The sequence below is a fragment of the Chrysochloris asiatica genome, unplaced genomic scaffold, assembly GCF_000296735.1.
Source record: "Chrysochloris asiatica unplaced genomic scaffold, ChrAsi1.0 scaffold00103, whole genome shotgun sequence".
NCBI classification, from domain to species: domain Eukaryota; kingdom Metazoa; phylum Chordata; class Mammalia; order Afrosoricida; family Chrysochloridae; genus Chrysochloris; species Chrysochloris asiatica.
Window position 1 is genome coordinate 6,242,327 of NW_006408621.1, and position 17,534 is coordinate 6,259,860.

Sequence of the window (17,534 nt, forward strand, 5' to 3'; positions counted from 1 at the left end):
GAGCTGTTCCTCCCTCACTGAATAAATTCATTGCCTCCTATGGTTCCTATCTAATCCTATAAAATTGTTGTTTTCATTTTGATCTCATATAGACACAGTTATTAAAAGAGTATAATGCTCAAGGCAGACCTTTTTTACTAGTTAAACTGAACTATCATTCAGTTTTAAGATGACTTCAGGGGATATTTTTGCTTTAAGATATAAGAACTATTTCAAATCTTTAATTTCAGCAGTTCATCTACTTCTATGACTAGAGAAAGTCAAGATTTCTAAATACGTTATGTAACAGTTTCCATTCAGAAGTTAGAGAAGGGAGTTCCTCTGTTGGGTATTATCAGTGGACTATCTTAAAAGCAAAGGCACCAATTTCTTGGCCTTCATAAGCAAACCCAGTATAAGGTATAAAAAAGAAAGTATTTTTAAGTCTTATGCTGGGGTTCTTTCTATCTTTTTCAGATCTTCATTAACTATACTCTTAGGCGAGGAGCAAAAAATATTTGGAGGAGAGTCAATACATAGATGCTTAAGTATCCAGGTTTAAGAGCATGGGGCCTCCACTGCCACTTCCCAAGCTTGAGCCCCAAGAGTGTGCCCTGTGCCACCGAGGTGTGGTTGATGCTGGGTAGGATATCATAGGATTGCTTCTGTCATTGTTAATGGGAGAAAAAGTAATCCTGAGAGAATGTATTCAATCTGAGGTAAGAGGGACTGGAGTCTGAGGATCATCCTTGATAAGGCCCACTGGACCCCAGTTGGAAAAGTTCAAGTTGGATCAGCAATCAATTCACATCTAAGCTCAGAAGTGGCTGCCCTCTTTTGGATATTATGCTACAATTTGTATAAGTGTTTAAAGTAGGGAAGAGAAATTATTAAATCCGAATGAATTTACAAGAAAATGATGCATTTATACTTGAAATCACACAGGATTAGGCTCAAGACAAAAAGTAAACAAGTAAAAATAAGTTAATTTGTGGTATACCGGAGTTTGTGTAATTTAAAATTCACGTTCTCTAAAGAATTGTGACACTGGTGATCAGTACTTTTTTGTGTGTTCATGAAGTAAAACCCATTTGATAACTGTGGCATCTCCAATTAGAGACATTTCAATCCTGGTATGGCACTGTGGGATAAAGCACTGAACTGCAAGGTAGGGTTGAAGCACAAGATTGGTGGTTCAGACTAACTAGCCACTCCTCGGAAACCCTATATAGGGTCTTTTTGAGTAGGAATAAACTCCATAGCACTTATCAACAACAAAAGCTTCCTTGAAGTCCTGATGTGGTGCTGTAGGATAAGCACTGCACTGCTAACTACAAGGTCTGCAGTTCAAACCCATCAGCTGCTCCTTGGAAACCACTTACAGGGTCGCTATGAGTAGGAACCTAATCGAAGACACAAAATTAACAATGAAACTTCCTTTACAAAGACTGCATTCAGGCTTTCAAAAAACATATTTTCATTACTGATATCATCTTCTAATGTCCTTTCCATTTCTGATCTCCCTTGATAGTTTGCTTTAAGAAAAGAATTCAAGATGAATTTCAGCATTGGGACTGTTTCTAGATCAGCAGGAAAGAGAGAGTGCCTATTATCCATTTTTGAGGTGATTTTAATTCATGGTTAATGCTGGGGTAGTGAATAGAATGGCTCCGAAGTCCAGAACCATGTGAACTATCTACACATCCTCAGAATGCAAAGCAGAGTAGTTTCTGACTACCAAATCTAGAGCAGAAACAGTGATCAACACATTTTCTCTTATTAATGTAATGTTGTTGTTGTCAAGTGCCCTCAAGTTGGGCAACCCTGAATAGTGTGTCTGAGGAGCAGCTGATGAGTTTGAAACTCAAACTTTGTGGTTCAAACTGACCTTGTGATTCAGTGCTTATCCTACAGTGCCACACTAGGACTATTGATGAAAGTCAAAGCAAAAGGAAAAGATCAAATTTATGGCTCTAAGAAATGAAGACTGATTTTCACACAATTATGTTTATTAAAAGACTAAGGATTACTAGAGGGCTGAGTATAGCAAACAGGTACTGTGTAAATACAATGAGAATTTGCTAATCATCTTGACTTCTGATCAATGCTTTTTTAATTGTCTATATTTAAAATAGAAGGAAACTTTAGTTGAGGAAAAAGCCAATGTTCTGCTTACTGTAATTTCAAAAATCCCCAAAATAACACACAAAGATTTAAAATTCACAAATTCCAATGGCACAAAATAATCTTTATGTAATGTGAATATAGGAGTCCTGATGTGGCACCGTGGGTTACAGCACTGAACCATAAAGTCCATTTGAACCATAAGGTCGGCAGTTAAATCTCATCAGTCAAGAATATTAGAGGATGAATATAAAATGAAATTGGGAAAAGAAGGAAAGAAACTGAAAGAAAATGAGTCATTGGCAGATTTTAAGCATAAACTGGCTTAAATTTTAAAAGGATCATTCTAACTACTAAGAGACGAGTTAGGAAACTTGGAATAATTGACCAAAGAAAAAAAACGTGGCTTGGGTAAATGTAGTCATGGAAGCAGTGATAGACAGATTCTGGATATATTCTAAAATTAGAGCCAACAGAAGACTAGAGCCAACATAAGTTCCTACTGGGCTATAGACAGAGTGTGAAGAAGTGAGCAGCTAGAGTGCTCCTTGGAAGCCAGCATTGTCAAACTTTGTCTCTCACCCTTCGGACATATTACCAGGAGTGACGAGTCACTGGAGAAGGACATCATGTTTGGTAAAGTGGAGGGTTAGAGGAAAAAAAGGCAGCGATGGCCTCAGTTGTAGCAATGATTGTGAGATTGATCCAGCATTGGGCAGTGTTACTTTCTGTTGTGCATAGGGTGGTGATGAGTCAGTGCTGACTCAGCAGCACCTAACAACAATAGCAGTAGTAGTTACAAACTTACATAAATTATAATAAAGTACTCATAATGTGCCACCAGGGTTTCTTTGTCCAACAGACAGTTGTTGTGAAGTGCTATCAAACTGATTCCAATGTGTAGCATATAGGCTTTCTGAGGCTTCTTAAATCTTTACTGGAGCAGTAAGCCTCAGCTTTCTCCTATGGAGTAGCTAGAACTTTGACCATGTGATTATCCTACAGAGCCATTACACTCCTAAGTCCAATAGATAAAGCACATATATTATTTTAATAACTCTACTGTACTTTGTATAAGCTATATAATTTTGTTACTAATGTAAATGAAACCAAACTGAAGCCAGTCGGCATTTAGTCAATTCTACTTGAAGGAGACACTGTGTGTTTCAGAGTAGAATTGTGCTCTATAGGATTCTCACTATCTTCTGTTTAACTTAAATATCCATCAGATTATGACTTAAATGAGATTTTTGATTACTTCATGTGTATTAATAGCCCCTCAATGTCCTTCATTCAAATCAGAGTGTGGAAATTAAATCTTATTATCATAATGGAATACTGGAATGGCATTCTGGGTTAATGTGCTGGACTGCAAAGTTGGTTTGAACCACAAGGTCGGTGGTTCAAGCTCAGCAGCCTTGAAAATCCTATTCAGGGTCACTATGTGTCGGAACTGACTTGATGGCACTCAACAACAACAACATTATCATAATATGTTACTGCTTTTAGGTGCTGTCCAGTTGGTTCCAACTCAGAGTGACCCTATACACTAAAGAATGAAACACTGCTGGGTCATAAGCCATCATCACACGTGGTGTTATGTTTGACTCCCTTTTTATTATCACTGTGTCGATCTATTCTTGGGACATCTTCCTCTCTTTTGCTGACCTTCCATTTTACCAAATGTGATGTCCTTCTCTAGGGACAGGTGCCTCTTGACAGCTTGTCCAAAGTACATGTGAGACGAAGTCTCACCATCCTCCCTTCTAAGGAATATTCTGGCTGTACGTCTTACAAGAGAGATTTATTTATTCTTCTAGAAATCCATGGTACTTCTTCAACACTATAATTCAAATGCATTATGACTCATAGGTTTTCCAAGGCTGGAAATCTTTTTGTGAGCAGAAATCTTCATCGTGAACATGCTTCATCATGAAGCTGTTGTTGGGTTTGAACTGCTTATTGTACACTGTTATTACCCTCTAGGGAAGTTAGAAAGGTCAGTGGTGCATGATGTGTTGTATCAGAGGCAGTGTTCCTAGAGGAACATAGAAGCATTTTTATTAACTGAAATCTCCCATTACTCAGATTTTCCAATTATGGTAGTTTTATAACAGGCACCATTTAAGTATTCACTAGTAAACCCCACAACATATAACTGCTATTTTTTTTAAATTTTCATGCTAAACCATGTCCGTTTACCCCTACATCATTCAGTTCAAATAAGACACACCCATCCAGTCTTGAGGCATTCTCTTCCATTTTTGTTGTTGTTTTTGTTAGGAGCCATCGAGTCATTTCTGACTGATAGTGACCCTAGTCACAACAGAAGGAAACACTGCTTGGTCTTGCACCATCTTCACAATGAGCCCATTGTTCACATTGTTCACAATGAGCCCATTGTTGCGGAGTTTACAATCCATGTCATTGAGGGTCTTCTTTTATACAGACCCTCTGCTTTACCAAGCATGATGTCCTCTCAGAACAGGTCCTTCCTAATAACATGTACAAAGCATGAGAGAAGTCTCGCCATGCTGGTTTCTAAGGAGTGTTCTGGCTGTACTTCTTCCAATACAGATTTGCTTGTTTTTCTTATAGTCCATGGTACTTTTAATATTCTTCTCCAACACTGTAATGTAAATGTATCACTTCTTCTGCCGTCTTCCTTATTCTTTGTCCAATTTTCACATGATTATGAGGCTATGAAAATACCATGGCTTTTGTCAGTTGCACCTTAGTCATCAAACAGATATCTTGGCTCTTTAACACTTGAAAGAGCGATGTTCATACTCCCATAGATTTATTGCTGTTGTTTAGTACCAATGAGTTGATTCGAACTCACAGTGACATTATGTGACAGATTCAAACCTCCCTATAGGTTTTTGTAGAGTCCTGGTGTGCCTCTGTAGGGTAAGCACTTGACTGTTATCCTCAAGGCCAGCAGTTCAAACCCACCAGCTTCTCCTAGGCAACCCTATACAGAGTCACTGTGAGTCACAATGAATTTCAATAACACTTAAAATAACAACACAAGGTTTCTTAAGCTTTATCTTTTCAGGTCTTTTCTCCTGCAGCGGTGTTTTCCAACCCCAGAATTTCATTTCATAGTTAACCACTTAACTGTTGTGTCCCCAGGGCTCCTTAGACTCATAAATTGGGTTCATATATTATTTTAACGACTCTGTAATAAACTCACTGAAGTTTTTCCACTCACCGCTGTGCTGCTCATCAATATCTGGACACTCAAGACCTTCCCTGCCTCCTCTGGTTGTTGAGTCACCAACAACTCCCACACAATTCTCTAGTCCATGTTCTTGCTGTTCTGGGCATTTTTCTCCCTCATCCTTCTATTTGCAGTTTTAAATGCAGAGTCTGTTTAATCTCCAGGCAAACATATTCTTTCCTGGTGTTCAGACACATCCATCTCTAACCAGAAGCAGATCGTTCTGGAGTCTTAGGCCATAAGTCAACTTATCATTATATTTTATATAGAAACTTTTTCTTTCCCAAAGGCTCAATCATTGGTAATCAGAAGGAATGAGAGTGGCAGCTCGTGGCTTGTCCTAAAGAGAAGTCCTTTTTTGTTTCAAAAAGTCTTGCATGTTGCTATGATGATGAACAGCCTTCAGCAGAGGTTCCAGACTAAGACAGATGAGGGAGAAAAGCCTCAAGATCTACCTCTGAAAGTCAAGTAATAAAAACAGTATGAGTCACACAAGTCCTATCCCATAGGACATGGGGTGACGATGAGTTAGGGGCTGACTCAATGGCCAGTAGCAACAGCAACATCATTTCTAAAGTATTACTGATCTTCATATCAAATAGGAATAGGTAATTAGCAATGGTATGGCTAGTTGTTTTTAGCATCTCCAGTGCATGCCAGATTATTACCCAGGATAGGAGACCATTTTTTCTGACTGGCTACATGGTCACACTGTTGAGAAAACTCCAAGAGACAATTTGTTGCTAACCACTTTAATGAAGAGAGAAAATTAGGTGAATACAGGGGCCTCAGTAGTAAAGCAGTTTGCAAACAACTTTTGATCAAAGTACAATCACTGAAGAAGATTTCTGTTTTATTACATTAACAACACATACTTTTAAGGTAATGTATCTGTCACAGAATGCTATGATGAAAGGGTCAAGGAAAAGATCTCACTTTGTTAGAAAGTGTGATTCACTTGCCTTCTGAATTCATGAGACAGTGAAGTCAAGGCAGTTCTAAACTAGGAACCGGTTGATAACAAGTGATTGAGTAAACACTGTAATAACTGAGGGTGGAGCTTAATCTCTCCATATGCTCTGCTTGAATTCCAGTGTTTGAAAGAATACCATGAACACAGAAAAGGTGAGTGCTATCCTGGTGTGGCGCTGTGGGTTAATGCACCAGACTACAAAGCCATTTGAACTGCAAGGTCGGCAGTTCAAGCTCACCAGCTGCTCCTCGGAAACCCTATACAGGGTCGCTGCTCGGGGTCAAAACTGACTCAACAGCACTTAACAACAACAATAACAACAACATAAGATGAAACGGAGTTTTGCTGTGGCAATGTAGAATAAACACTGGATTGCTAATCACGAAGTCGGCAGTTCAAACACACCAGTCACTCCTCGGAATCCCTATACAGGGTTACCATGTGTCAGAACTTTCTGGAAAGCACTCAGCAACAACAGCAATATAAACTGAAAACGCTGTTACTGGTGGAACTGGATACATGACCAGAAAGTCATTCACATGCAGCCTTGGACTTGTGGCTAACCACTAGGTGGCACTGAGACTACGGAGCTAGGGTGTATACCAGCTCAGACTCCACTGCCTACGTTGCTATTCTACTTTTCTGGTTGTGAATGAATACCAATTTCTTGTATATATTCTATTATAAAATCGCCTCAAATTTTTTATTCCAAGCCCTACTTCACATTGCTGTCATTGTAGTTCAGTGCTGTTGCGTCATTTGCAACTCATAGTTGTTCCAAGGAACAGCTGGTGAGTTTGAATTGACAGCCTTGATGTTAGTAGTTCAGTACTTATCCAGCAGTGCTACACCAGGACTCGCCTTCAAATTATCTGCTATTTGTAGTCTACTTCAAGTCTCAACTCTGTTTCTTCTTACTGGTTTTGATTGCCTGAATGACATTTTTCAGTTGGATATAATAGAGCTTGAGTGATTGTAAGGAAAATACTAACATTTCTATTTGGCCCGTGGATATTGTTGTAGTTGTTAGGGCCGTGGAGTCGGTTCCGACTCATAGAGACCCTGTACAGGATTTCCGAAACTGTAAATCTTTACAGGAGAAGAAAGCCTCATCTTTCTCCTGTGGAACAGCTGGTAGTTTCGAACTGCTGACCATGAGATTAGCAGAAGGAGCTCTGGTAGCGTAGTGGTTACGAATCGGGCTGCGAACCTTAATGTCAGCGGTTCGAAACTACCAGCTGCTCCACGGGAGAAAGATGAGGCTTTCTACTCCCGTAAAGATTTACACCCTCGGAAACCCTGTACAGGGTCGCTATGGGTCGGAACCAACTCGACGGCACTTAACAACAACAATACTACCAGAGCCTCTTGGCCCATGGATAGCCTCTTAATAATATCTTATCCCTAGGTAGTATTATAGACTTTTCCTCAGGAATAAACTTCATCTGTAGTAATTGACTCCTTGCTAAAGTCATAAGAATAATTGACTAGCCAACTGCATGTAATTTAATCTGAGAATAAAGTCCTGACTTTACTGCTTATACAAATTCAGTTTTTTGTTTTTTGTTTTTATAAATTCAGTTTTTGACATGGCATTTTGGTTGGATAAAACAGTGTTTCTAAATCAATTACATTTTAGAGAAATGAAAACCAAAACAAACAAAAAAGCTCATTGTAATCAAGTCTATTGCAACTTAGAGAGAACACATCTACCAAACAAACGTGTACTTGCTCTGCCCAAAATTACCACAAAAAGATCTTAAGCACAAGAATGTTTATCAGCATAATAACGTCCAACTCTAGATGCCAGAGCAAAGTTTCCAATGTTCATGGTAAACTGGATATATGTTTGTTAAGATTGAGGACTCCTCAATTATAAGTTGGTTTGGTAAAAATTAAGACAAAAGCCAAAGGCCAATCATGACCAGTGTATGAATTTTGCTATTATAAATACCAGAATATATTCTTGGTACTCTCGCCACTTCAGATAGGAGTATAGCTGGAGATACTTTCATTTAACCAAGACTTCAATCAGAACTTATCTCTCATAGCACACACTGTAGAGGTATATGATGTGGTGCTGGTTACTTTGTCCCCTTACTGCACAGGTTACATAACATACGAAACAAAAGGTAATCATATATCTAGATTCCCCAAGACCTTATTACCAAGGGCAATTCCACAGACGCGTTTAGTTAGCGTCTTTGGAATTTATCTCCTCCGATTTCATTTCTAAAGGCAATGGCTTGTGGACAGCTGGCCACTTCTTCCTATTCACACTGATCCCACTAAATCACCTTGCCCCACTCTTCAACTTTTACTTTTGACAAACCCGGTACTCTTACAGTTACCTCAGTGTGCACATGTCTGCCAGTCACTTCAAGAAAAGCTTATAATGAACAGACATGGGGAGAGGGTAGAAAAGAGAAACAGACAGAGGCAACCATTCTGAATTTTTCATGTGGCTTTTTGAAGGCAGAGTGCAGCTTGGTATTACAGAGGAATACTGCTTACTGGTGGGGAGAAATGGGTGGTTTTTTTTCTTGTACTCTACATTACCATGGTGACCAAAGACATATCCAGCCTCCACCTGTGTACACCACTAGGAAAGCTCCTGCTCTCCAGTGGTTGGAACCACATGGTGGTGAGCCATGAAGTTGTGGCTGCCTCAAAGTGAGCACCAAAACCCCGTTCCAAGACAAAGACTCAATGGGAATACACGCTCTCATTCGTGACCACGGTTGTCACCGATAAGGGAAAGTGAGGGAAAAACAGCAATGAAGATGCGAGCTAAGCCCTAAAACGTTCAATAGCCTCTTGTGAACCCGGGTGGAGAACTGGTTGGCCAGCAGTGTTGCAAGACCTGAGGAATCTTGGACCCAGAGTCAGTGACATAGCCACAGAGGGCTAGAGTGGAGAGTGAAACGTCCACAGATGGCATATGCACAAGAACACCCACACTTGCAGATAATTCCCACTTGACTTGGCTTCAATGACTGGATGATCAGAGCTCAACTAGAAGAAGAAAGAAGAGGAGAAAAAGAGTAATCTGATAAAATTTGATGATCTTGACCTACATCTATGGAAGCAGTAGCTCAAAAGAAGGAACAAATCTTTACAACAAGGATCATTTCCACCCCCTCTATACACAGAGTAGACAGGGATGGGCAACTTGGACATTGGCTACCCTGAATGGGGGTGGGGGGATGGCCTACAAAGGCAAGAAGCGACTGGCTTACAAGCTTTCAAGAGGGAACCTAGATCCAGAGGGCATGGAGGAAGATAGAATCTCCACTGAGTAGTATCAATTCTGCCTAGGTGGGGCTGATGAAAGGAAATGCGGATAGATCTCTTGTGATACAATAGTGAATAATTGTTATCAGGACTGATTGTGAGGGTTGGAAATGTAAAGGTAGATGTTTTGTAGCAAGAAGGGGAGTGATTAACTTTGCAGTCTAGGAGCAGAAGTCCCTGGTGCCATCAAGGGACAAGAGCAGAGAGAGGGACCCTACCCAGAGAAGCAGTGATGCCAGAGACAATGATGTGGAGAGATGGAGCGGCTGGGGACTATAGACACAGAGAGGGAGAGGGACTTTGCTCTGATGACTGGGGGCAGGCTTGTAGTGTATAACCTTTGGGTGGTGATGATGCATGGAGGGGATTGTAACCATGGCAATGAAACGATATACGATAGGATGAATGTAAAACTAATGTTCTCCCATGTAAACTATCACATAATTCACAATAAAGCATGAGGGGGGAAAAAAAAAGCTGATAAAAAACAACAATAAAGTGAGCACCAACTGTGGTGTTTACATTTTAGTTGGGGCCAGCTATAGTTCTGGATTAGTTAGACGGCAGCCAACAACAACAATTCACTCCCCAGCTACTCTTTAGGATGGAAAGTCCACGATCCCAGCTTCTTTAGCATCTACATGAATGAATTCTGGATTGGGTACTGAGAACAGACAAGACCTAGACCTATAGGAACTCCATCTAGAGCTGGGTTACAATGTCTCTCCCTTGCCCACCCATCACATGAAATCCTTGGTTGACAGGAGTCCCCAGAATGTTCTCCTCTCTGCCCTGTTTTCATTTTTTCCTTTTCTTGTGTTTTCCTATGGTTAGTCTTTCTTTCCCATCTTCTTTTCATTACCTTCCCATGCTTTTTATCCTTTCTCTGCTTTCAGTTTTCTTCTTTCCCTCCCTGCTTCTTCTTTTTGTTTTTTCTCTCATGGCTTTTCTCTTTTCTTTACTATTCCCTGTTCTCTTTCTCTTTTACTCATCACACTCTCTATTGTGTTTAGTTTTTAATTCTTCCTTTTAATGTTCTCTCTTATTTTTCTCTTCTGGTTTTTTTTTTTTTCTTTTCTTTTCTTTTTGGTTAATGTATTCATTTTTCACTCTTGTTGGCTTGTTTTTTGTTTTCTCTTGTGTTTTATCTCTTCTTTTACTACCCAGTGGGGAACAACTGTGTCCATAAAGCCCAGCCACAACTTCACCCTCTGCAGCCACACACATTAAAGAAGAACCAAGACAAGCTGCTATACACTTGATCAATGACAACAACCAACACCAACCAAACCCACCTTATACTGAACTGCACAAATGAACAGAGAACAGTACACACTCTACCATTCTCTAGTCATACCCACCACCAGGCAGCTGAGAGTACATAATGAGACAACAATCAACAATTAAATACAAATACAATTACACATCAACATCTGGGAGGCAACATGCAATTTCAGATCAGAAGGAATAAAAGACAGAGAAGCTCAATTAAGCGACCAAAAAACCAGAGCTAGAAAAATGTTAATGCGTAAAAAAGGCATTGGGATACACAAAATAATTCCGTGTATTCCTTCCATCTTTTTTGATGCTTTCTGCATCATTCAATATTTTGTTCATAGACTCTTTCAGAATTATAAGTCAAGGCTTTAATTTTTTTCTTCAGTTCTTTCAACTTGAGAAATGCTGAGCATGTTCTTCCCTTTTGGTTTTCTAACTCCAGGTCTTTTCACAATTCATTATTATATTTGACTTTGTCTTCTCCAGCTGACCTTTGAAATTTTCTGTTCAGCTCTTTCACCTCGCTCCTCATTTCTTCCATTTTATTTAGCATCTCTACCTTGGACAGCAACTGTCAGAGTTCCTTCTGACATCTATTTTTGTCTTTTTCTCCATTCTAGACTTCTTAATGACTTTTTGCTGTCTTCCTACATGATGCTCTAGATGTCATCCCATAATTCTTCTGGTCTTTCTTTATTAGTTTTTAATGCATCAAATCCATTCTTGAGATGACCTCTAAATTCAGGAGGGATATTTTCAAATTCAAAATTTGGCTCTATGTTTTTGTTTAAATTTTCTTCAGCATCAGCCTGAACTTGCATATGAACAATTGATGGTCTGTTCCAGTCAAACCCTGGCCTTGTTTTGGCTGATGATATGGAACTTTTCCACCATCTGAGGTTCATGTGTGTAGATTTATTTTATGTCGTGTAAAAGTAGTATTTGCAATGAATAAGTCATTGGTCTTGAAAAGTTCTGTCATGAGATATTCAGTATCATTTCTATCACCAAGGCCATATTTTTCAGCTACTGATCCTTCCTCTTTGTTTCCAACCTTTGAATTCCAATCACCAGTAATTATCAATACATCTTGATTGCATGTTTGATCAATTTAAGACTGATGAAGTTAGTAGAATTCTTCAATTTCATTATCTCTGACTTAGTACTTGGTAGCAAATTTGAGTAAGAACAGTATTAATTGGTCTTCCTTGTAGATGAATGAATATTATCTTATCATAGAAAGTATTATACTTCAAGATAGACCTTGAAATGTTCTGTTTTGATAATATGATGCCATTCTTCTTCAATTTGTCATTCCTGCCACAGTAATTTTCAGATTCAAATTTGGCCAATACCAATACATTTCAGCTCACCAAATGCCTAGGCTATTGATATTTACTGTGTTCCATTTTATTTTTGACAACCTCAAATTGTCCTAGATTTCATGTTTTGATTATTAATAGATGTTTACAGCAATTTCTCCTCATTTTGATTTGTGTCTCATCAGGAAATGAAGGTACTGAAATCTTTATTCACATCATCAAGGTCAATTCTTCCTCAGTCATCTTCCAACCTGAGGGTTCATTGTCTGGTACTATATCTGATAGTATTCTGGAAGGTCACTAAGGGTCAAAATTGACTTGACGGCACTTAATAACAACAACAATATGCATCACCTATCACTATTCAATATTCTGGTGCTACCTGACAGTGTTCCCGTGCTATTCATAAGGTTTTCTTTGACTAACCATTCAGAAACAGTTCACCTCTCTGTCTTTCTTGTCTTAGTCTGGATGTCCATTTGAAACCTGTCCGTGTGGATGTACACTGCCAATATTTGAAATATCAGTGGCATACCTTCCAGTATCACAACAACAGTAAAATAAACTAACAGATGAATTGTGGATGCCAACATTTAATGACAATTAATTCATAGAGACTCCATGTGTATCAGAATAGATGGTTTTCAATGGCTGGTTTTCAGAACTAGATCTCCAGTTCTGTCTTTGGAGGTCCTCTGGAATTGAACCTCAGCAGCTCAGAATGTTAATCATTTGCATCACCTGGGGACACCTAGGATAATTGTTGATGACAATTTTAGTGCAATTCCATTCTAAATGGATACATTTAAAAATATTTGTCTCACACTATGTAAGTTCATATTTTGCAATTTTTATTTAATATATCATTAGCACTTTGTTGTTGTTGTTGTTGTTGTTAAGTGCCACTGAGTTGATTCTGACCAATAACAACCCTGTATTGGGTTTTCAAGGAACAGCTAGTGAGCTTGAACCACCAACCTTGTAGTTCACACAACTTTGCAGTGTGACACATTAACCCACAGTACCACATTAGCACTTCAGCTGAAGCCAAATACCTTGAGAGAATGAATCATTGGGTCAGGAGGCTTTGGGGGCACTAAGGTCTACTGGTATAACCTAGTCAACAAAGACAGTGTTCTACATCCTGCTGTTCTGAGTAGCCCCGACAGTCTTAAAAGTTTGTAAACAGTCATCTAAAGCGCTACTATTGTTTTCTCCTATTCAGTGCAAAGAAGAGTGAAGAAAATCAAAGACACAATGCAAAAGTTGATCCAAAGGACTAAAGGACAATGTGAACCATGCCCCTGAGACCACTAGACCACCCTAGATGGTGCCCAGCTACCACTGATGTGGCTCTGAAAGAGCTCACTATAGAAGGTCCAGGATAGACTTGGAGAAAAATGTGGAACAAAACTCACAATCATTAAGACCAGGCTTAATGGTCTGATAGAGACTGGTGGAAACCTCATAACACCTTTCAAGTCTGAAACTGTACTCATCCCCAAAACTCAAATTTCAGCCAAATGACAGACAGACCTATAACTTTTTACAGTAATACCAGAATACTCAGAACAGCCAATCATCTGATCTCAAAAGGGGAACATTTGCACAGAGAAAAAGTTCAGAAGAGATAGGAAACAAAGATGAAGAGAAATGGTAAACACAGAGAGGAAATGGGAAGAGAGCTGTAACACTGTGGGTATTACAATCAATGCCAGAAAACAAAACAGGTATAACTTTTTGAATGGAAAACCATTTTTCTGTAAGCTTTCACCCAAATTGAAGTAATTTTTTAAACAGGAAAAAATCATATGGGAAATATAAAAGATAAAAAATATGTGAAACCAACATTTGATTATAAAGGTCATAAAAGAAATGACATATTTAATAAAGAAGTAATGGGTTACTACTTTTGTACTAGGAGTCCTGGTGTGGTGCTGTGGGTTAATGTGCCAGACTGCATAGCCATTTGAACTGCAAGCTCACCAGCCGCTTCTCAGAAACCCTATTCAGGGTCTCTATGGGTCGGAATCGACTCGACGGCACTTAGCAACAACAACTAGGATATTGGCAAAATACAAAAAACACTTATCAACTCTTCAACTGTATCTTCATTACTGGTTTTTTTAAAAAAATTCTTTAATGTGTACTTTGTTTAATAGATGGTTTCCCAAGGCGGTAGATGCTGGATAAGATGCAGACAAAAGTGATGACATCGGAGACAGTGGCTGAGGTGGGTCCAGTACCACCACCACAGGGAGAGGATGACAGGCCACTAAACAAATGCTTGCCAGCAGATCGGGTGTTGTTGGGAGGCTCCAGGCAATCCCAAAAGGTCAAGAATGTCTATTATACATGTCTATATTGTTATTGTTGCTTTTGTTGTTAAGTGCCATCAAGTCAGTGCCTATTCATAGTGACCATGTATACGGTGTTTTCGAGGAGCAGCTGGTAGGTTTGAACTGCCAATCTTGTGGTTTGCAGTCCAGTGCTGATCCTACCATCCTACATAAGGGGTATTTACTAACTGTCCGAAGAAAAGCTGTTGTAGGGTGCAGAGCAATCATAGACACTTTGTCATGTAATATTGGCTCTTTTGAAAATTAATAAAGATATTCATCTACCAAGAGACCCTTTTCTATCAAAAGCCTTAAAAATGCATATCCCTTGAACCGATTTTTCTTTATTGTTGTAAAGTGTTGTCTAGTCAATTATGACTCATAGCAACCCTGTATAGGGTTGGCAAGGAGTGACTAGTGAGCTTGAACCACTGACCTTACAGTCCAGCACATTAACCCACAGTGCTACACCAGGACTCCTGGGTGTCTATGGTGATGGTGATGGTGATGGTGGTGGTGGTAGTTACGTGCCGAGGAGTTGATTCCAACTCATAGCAACGCTGTATAGGGTTTCTGAAGCTGTAAATCTTTATGGGACCAGAAAGCCTCATCTTTTTCCCCTGGAACGGCTGGTAGTTTTGAACTGCTGACCATGAAATAAGCAGCCCAACTCATAATCACTATGCTACCAGAGCTCCTCCTGGGTGTCTATATCTGTCCTTAATTATGTTTAGGTATTTCCCTTCTATTCCTAATATGCTCAGAATTTTTATTGGTAATGGGTATTGGATTTTGTTAAATGCGTTTTCTACATTAATATGTCTGGTGTTTCTTTTCATTTGTTTTCATTATATGATGGATTATGCTGATTGCTTTTCTAATGTTGAGTCATCCTTGCACACCTGGTATGAGTCTCACCTGATCATGATATTTTACTGATAGGTTTAGGGATTCTATTGGTTACAATTTTGTTGAGATTTTTTGTGTCTACATTTATAAGGCGTAGCAACTTATAATTTTCACTTTCACTAGTTTTTTTTGCCTGGTATTGATGTCAGGCTTATGTTTGCTTCACAGAATGAGTCTGAGGACATTTCATCCTGTTCTATGTTCTGAATAGTTTGAGTAGAATTGACATCAGCTCTTCTCTGAATGTTTGGTAGGATTTCCAAGGAAGTCATATGGGCCAGGGCATTTTTTTGGGGGGGAGCTTTTTTATACCTGTTTCCATTATTTTTTGTGATTGATCTGTTTAAATTTTTTACCTTTGATTGTGATAGTTTGGCTAAGTAGTGTGTTTCCAGAAGTTTGTTCATTTCGTCTTGATGTTTAAATTTGTTGAAGTACAGTTATATTCATGTGTTGTTGATAAGTGTTGTCGACTTAGTTCTGACTCATAACAACCCTGTATAGGGTGGGCTTCAGAGGAACAACTGGTGAGTTTGAACTGCCTATCTTGTGGTTCTAAGTCCAGTGCTGATCCTACTACAGCTCCATACCAGAAGCCCACTGTTCTTAATAGTAGTCTGTTGTTATCCTTTTTATTTTACTATGTTGTGTTGTGTTATCACCTATTTATGTTTTAATCAGGATATGTGCATCTTCTCCCTCTATTCCTTTGTTAAAATCGCCAGTGGTTTGTCTATTTTATTAATCCTTTCAAAGAACCAACTTCTAGTTTTGTTGATTCTTTCTATTGTTTTCTGTTTCATTGATCTCGGCTTTATTATTCCCTTTCTTCTGGGGACTGTAGGTTTATTTTGCTGTACTTTTTCTAATGCTGGAGATATTGAGTTAAGCTGTATTTTGGGTTCCTCTTTTTTGATACGTGTGTCTATTGTTGAGTTGTCACCTGAACGAACACTATTTTTTCTGAGTAGCAAATACTTTGATATATTGTGCTTTCATTCTTCTTTGATTCAAGGAATTTTTTTAATGTCCTATTATCCAGTAGTTTTTAATCATGGTGTTATTGTCTATGTATTTTTTACTTAATTTTTCTGGTGTTGATTTCTAATTTCATAGCTTTGTAATCTTAAAAGATGCTTTGTAGTATCTCTACAAAGTAGGTAAATTTACTTCTGGCTTGCTTTCTGACCTACCATATAGTTTACTATGGAGAATGTTCCATGCACACTGAAAAAAGATCATCTATTGTGCTGTTGTTGGGTGGAATATTCTGCATGTTTACTAAGTCTAGTTGGTTGATTGTGTTGTTTAAATCTTCTGCATCTTCGTTGAGTTTCTCTCTAGTTGTTGTGTCCATTGAAAGAAGTATACTAAAACATCCTTCTATTATTGTGAAGTTGTCTATTTCTCTTTTCAATTCTGCTAATATTAGATTTATATATTTGGATTCTTTCATTAGGCTTCTGGATATTCATTGTGCTTACATTTTCTTGCTGGACTGATTCTTTAGTCACTATATTATGTCCTTGCTTAGTTCTTTTGCTCATTTTTGATTTCGAGTCTATTTCATTAGAAATTCATATTTGTGAGTCCAGATGTTTAAGGTTGCCATTTGTTTGATATGTTTTTCCATCTTATAATATATAGCTGTTGTCTTTTTCTCTAAGGTGTGCCTCCTATAGACAGCATACTGATGGGGCATTTTTAAAATTCATTCTGCTACTCTCTCTCTCTTGACATTCAGTATAATCAATTTGTTTGTTGTGGGTGTTAACTGTCATGGAGTTGGTTCCAATTTATAACAACCCTGTATAGGGTTTCAGAGGAGTAGTTGGTGGGTTTGAACTGTAGACCTTGTGGTTTGCTGTCCACTACTGATCCTATGGCGCCACATCAGTTAATTAACAACAGATATGAATTAACTCCACCACTCATCTGTCAGTTTGTTGTTTTGTGGTGGCTTGTGATTTACTATGATTCTGAAAGCTATGCCACCGGTATTTTAAATACCAGCAGGGTCACCCATGGTGGAGAGGTTTCAGATGAGCTTCCAGACAAAGATAGACTAGGAATAAGGAGTGATGAACTACTTC